Raw genomic sequence first — 5606 nt, 5'->3', positions numbered from 1 at the left:
TTATATCTTGTGTTCCAGATTATAACCGTAGCACATCTCTCCCTCTGCCAGTCCAAGGGGAGCAGGCTGGCAGCAGCAGCAGTGAACATGGTTCTGTCTCCCCAGACTCTGATATGCAGCATGACATGCTCTTTGAAAAGGCAAAGCGCTCTGTATCAGACATCCAAACCAGGAATGCCATTTCTCACTTGCTAAGGTAAAACCTGACCTATGCAGAATTACTTACCTAGATACTGCATATGACTAAAAACCTATTGTGCTTACACTTAACGGTCATGTTTAAAAAGCTAAATTCATTGTGCAGTGTGTAATATAAGGGACAGTTAATGGTGATGTCATTGTTCCTATAGGCCCTTAAAAGCAAGAGTCATTATAAAGGAAGTCTTGTTAAAATAAGTGATCCTATGAATAAAGAAAGAGATCCAGAAGTATGTAGTAGTTTGAGTGTTGGATTAGTGTCCAATCTGAACTGCAGAAATAATGCAGTTTGACATCCTTTAACTGTCATGGCTTAATGCTCTGGTATTTGTAGTTTTGTGAGGCACCAAAGCTCTCTAACAGAGAAGTGTAAATATCTCACAAAACTACAAATACCAGAATTTTATAGCATTAAGCCATGGCAGTTAAAGCATTGTCAAAACTGCATTAATTCTTCAGTGCAGATTAGATCTAGTAGACCAGGGTTTGCTCAGCTATGGAAACTCATTGTATAACCTTTGGAAGGTCATACACTCTCAGCTTCAGAGGCAGGCAATAGCAGACTTGCCAGGAAAACCCTGTAATAGGGTCACCTAATCAGAGTTGACTTGAACACATCTAAAACAAACAGCAACAAATGAAGAACAGGCATTGTGAAATCTTCCAGTGATTGTGTTTGACATTCATGTGTCTTATTACTAAAGTTGAGTTTATAGCTGACTCAGTGTCTGCTGCGTAGTGTAACACTTGGGTGGCTGGTTTTCATTGTGGTATGCCACAGATCTGGTTCTTTTATTTAAAATAATTTTTAAAATTACTTTAAAATTGCATTATTTCTAGTCATATCCTTGGTCCAAAACACACTGCAGAATTAATCAGGGTTGAGACCATTTTAACTGGCTACAGTCTTGGGAATTGTAGTTTATTGTGGCACCACGGCTCTCTGAAAGAGAAGGCTAAATGGCTCACAAAACTACAGTTCCCAAAATTACCTAGCACTGAGCCAGAGCAGTTAAAGTGGTCTGAAAGTGGATTATTTCTACAATGTGTTTTGGGCCGTTGTTAAGATCACTTGATGGTTTGTAGATTCTAATGGTTTTGCCACTTTCTGTTCTAGCATTCCTGATGACAATTCAGTTTCAGATGAACGAAGTGCTTCCCCTTCCCTTGAGGAAAAAGATTCCGGCCTTTTCTTGCTACGAAAAGACAGTGAACGTCGTGCAATTCTCTACAAAATTCTCAAGGAAGAGCAGAATCAAGTTGCTTCCAATTTACAGGATTGTGTAGCCCAGGTGATACTATTCTATTCGAAGATTATTTTCTTGTTTGGAAAAAAAACATTATATAGTTGTTTATAATAAAGATAATAGAATATGCAGTATATAAAATATTTAGAAATGGGCTGGGAACACGCAGCGGGTCTGAGGGCCATATTCACATCCCCTTGGCTCATCACAGGCTTCATACATTCCATTATCCTCAACCAGAAGTCATGTTTGGGTCCCTCTGCTCATTTTTGAATTTTATTCTTGACCATTTAATAGTATGGATCCCAGAAATAGGGTTTAGGGGAAAAACTGTGCTTCCAAACTGTTTTTGTGCCAAAGTTGTGCTTTTTTCAGTCAATTTCCTTTTGATCTGGGGAGATGTGGGTGTAAGTTAAGGTCTAGAGGGTGCCAAAAACCACACGAGGGCTCTCCAAAGGCTGTATGTGGCCCATAGGCCACTGAACTTCCAGACCTGATTTAGAAGGGAAATGGGAATAATTGCCTAACAGCGTGAAAATTGGTAGAACCAAGAGCCTCCTCCCACGCTTGATTTGGGGGAAATGCATTTTCCAGACACTGAAAGCCTATCAGTTTTTCAGATGGCTCTGCCATCACAGGATGAGGAGGGAATTCTACTTTTAAATCATATACCATATACATAAAATGCCTTTGTACAAGCTGAGGAAGGATGGCCACCTTTTGAGATAGCATGTGGTTCTTCCAAGGAAATGCAATTTAAAGATAAAGAGGAAGTGCCTCTCCTTATTTTCCCCTTTTTACACACATATACTCTGATGATGGAGCCTTGAGGTCTCCGACCATAAACACAAACATGATCATGTAAAGCTGTGTTGTTTGTAGCCATTCAAATAGATTTAGAGTTATTTCAAAAGTAATAAAGAAGGCAAAAAAAATATTTGTAAAGAAGGCTATGAGCCACAGGGGACTATGCAAGTAGTTTTAGTGTGAGACAAAAAATCAAGTAGAATGGCTGGAAATCAAAATAATTTTATATTCCTTCTCCTTTCAGTCTTGCTGAAAATTGCCATAAGGAATGGGGTGTGTTATAAAAGAAAGCAGCACTTGCTAGTGTTTCTAGCATACAATAAATGTCTAATATTAACAGGCTGTTTCCATTCCCAATGCTGATTGCTTTCTGTCAGTGGCTGTACAAGAAGCAGGAAGAAGTCAATATCTGATAGAATTAATTAAAAAGGATCATGGCAAACACAGGATATGAGGTCCCTAAATGCAGCTAGAGCAGGAGAGATGTCTTGTGTGATTACCAACTGGAGGAGTGTGGATGACAACCTTCTTCTTTGTTGTTATTGCTGCCACTGCTCCCTGTCGATATGTCATCCTGCTGTTGTTCTCAAGCATTTTCTCTGGATACTTGTTGTTATGTAAAATTAAAAGGAGTCAAGAGACTTATGTAAAGGTTGCTTTTTAATCCATAACAACTGTTACAATAGTCAAGGCTTTCTGTGGTTTTGGCACAGCAGTCTCTACAGCCAGTAGGACCAAACCGCATTGTAAATGGCACACTTTCATTTTACAATACTCAGAAAAGATGTTTGGTTTAGGCATGGCCATGATCCTGCTCCAGCTTCTTTAAAAGCCAGTTTACTGAACCAAGCAATGGAGTTCAGTGGCACTGGTGAGCAGGATGCTGCAGGATGGTGTGACCAGCCTCCTTGTGAGGATGTGATGACAGATTCCTTCTTCTGCTCTCTGCACTGTTCTTCACTAGCAGTCATTTCATGTTATTCTGTAAAACCCTGCTTGCCAGCACCACAGAATTCTGCCATCTGGGATGCTTTTAAAGTGGCTTTCAGGAGCATTTATGTAGGAAAGCATCCTGAGCAATTTGACCTACACCAAAGAAATTGAAATTAATTCTACCACTTTAGTTGAAGCTCAGTCTTGGAGCCTGATTGCATTAGTGTTGCATTTAGCTTCTATTCTGCCTGTTCTTTTCCTAACTGATTTAATCCATGAATCAAAGTACTGTAGTTGTGACATGCCTAATGGAAGACTGCCATCTGTTGTTGATAACATTAACTGACAAAATGGCAAATGAGTCTTCCAGAATGGAAGACAGACAGACAGATATTTTATAAACTACCAAACACTATAGACTAGACTGCAGCAACAAGAACAGTAATTCCTGGCACATCTGTCCTGTACTGCCCTGTCCTTGTGGAGCCTGGAGTGTTTACAGCATAAAAAGAAAATGGTGTGTGAGAAAAAGGAATCTAGAACCGCCTTTACGACTGATTTTTCAGGCATGCAGTTTTGTGGATTTCAGTGCATGTTCTTTAGACGTGACTGTATGTTTTTTAAAGAAGCTGCTAGATTCCGCCCTCCCCCCTTTTTTTTTAATCCCAGAATGGTTGATGACAAAGTTGGAAAAAAAGTCCCTCTGTACACAACATATTTATTTGTTGTATTTCTGTCTCACCTCCCAGGCCACAAGATCCCCAAGGCAATCGGCAATTCAAAACCATTTAAAACATACCAGGATAAAACATTTTTAAAACATCAACCTATTCTGTATCAAACGGCAGTAACGTTGTAGTGCATAATTCACAGTGTAACATATATTGAGCCTAGTATGCTACATATTAATTGAGGGGTGTTTACCTTAGACTTCTCGGTACTTAAGTGCTACAGCTGGTGCTCCGGTTTGTCTCTGCTGTGGCAGCAACCACAAAACCCATCCTATTATGAACACATTTTGTATCCACCTTAATTGTACTTGATATTAACTCTGGCTTTTCAACTCTGTAGGATTAAATGGTGAACCTAGTTAAGGCTAACCAGATTTAAGTATGTCAGTGTAGTGTTGTGGTTTGAGCATAGGACTGTGGCTCTGAGAACCAGGGTTCAAATGCCCACTTGGCCATGGAAACCCACTGAGTGGTCTTGGTAACTCACACTCTCTCAGCCTCACAGAAAGGCAAAGGCAAACCTCCTTGAACAAATCTCGCCAAGAAAACCCATAATAGTTTCATCTTAGGAGCAACATTAGTTGGAAGCAGCTTGAAGGGGCACAACAAGAAGAAAAGCAGCATTTCTTCGACATGAGAATGGACAGTTTCCATGGCAAACTCTGAAACTTAACTCCAATTAATAGGAGCCAGTATTGAACCTTGTTTTTAAGATAATCAAAATAATATTTCAAACAATTTGAAATTACTGCTAGAAATTTATGTGTGGAACCTGATAACCTGAAGCAAGTGGGAAAACAAAATATGCAGAACTCTCCAGTGGATTAAAATGTTAAAAGAAATAATCAGTCAGCCCCAGAATAATGCCAAGCATCTTCCTTGCAACTACAAATTAGCAATGTTTAATATCACCACCAAGCTTCCCACCATTTTCATGTGCTCAGATGGGTTTGGTCTCTGTGTAACTAAGTCTTCTGAGGCAGTGCAATCTACTGTCACCACACTTTCACTCATAGCCTGGATGGCATCAAGAATCTTGGGGGTATAAAAGATGCTGCCATTTAAGAGTAGAAATCAATGCGTGGTGAGATTCCCTGGCCTGACAATGTCCAGGAAGTGATTATTCCCAACAGGCTTCTTAATAATTCCAATCTAGGTTTTAATCCTTCTTGCGCATCCTATGCAGTGGCCCCAGTACTGTCTGTGCATGCATGTACATTTACATACAATGCATAAAAGAAGCAAATAAAGTCATTTTTGGACATAGTTCCACACAATTTTGTTTCAAATAGTCTGTTCTAAATTATTTGTTGTCATAATGGGTGTGATTCAGGTTTTACTGGTTGCCTGCGAAAGAAATAAGGGTGTCAGCCAGTATTTGTGTATCGCTTCTGGCTCAACCCTGTCCTCAAACCTGATGGAATGTCATTTACCTATGTGCCAGTCACTGGCACAATGGACCTTCTTCTTTTCATACATCTGTTGCCTGTGGTGCGGGGGTACAGTCAAGGCAATAGGGTTTACAGTGACTCAGTAGCAATCAGGAATACAGTGGTACCCTCGGGATACGATACCCAGGTTAGAAATTTTCGGGATACGAAAAATCCCATAGGGAATTATTGTTTCGGGTTACGAATGTTTTTCGGGTTACGAAAAAACTTTTGGTGCTTTTTTCGGCTTTTTTTTCGGC

General features: G+C 39.9%; 1 long non-coding RNA gene across 1 annotated transcript in view; it reads left to right on the top strand.

Moving 5' to 3' along the window:
- The window catches only part of LOC121925099, a 2845-nt gene extending 1361 nt beyond the window's left edge, over positions 1 to 1484 (top strand). The window contains exons 2-3 of the long non-coding RNA XR_006102799.1: positions 19 to 196; positions 1316 to 1484. This is a non-coding gene — a long non-coding RNA (uncharacterized LOC121925099). The remainder of the gene's footprint in view (positions 1 to 18; positions 197 to 1315) is intronic.
- The last annotated feature ends 4122 nt before the right edge of the window (positions 1485 to 5606 follow it).

This window comes from Sceloporus undulatus, chromosome 3, assembly GCF_019175285.1.
Source record: "Sceloporus undulatus isolate JIND9_A2432 ecotype Alabama chromosome 3, SceUnd_v1.1, whole genome shotgun sequence".
Lineage (NCBI taxonomy): Eukaryota > Metazoa > Chordata > Lepidosauria > Squamata > Phrynosomatidae > Sceloporus > Sceloporus undulatus.
The sequence above is the reverse complement of the archived record's forward strand: the minus strand, read 5'-3'. Positions and strand labels throughout refer to the sequence as shown.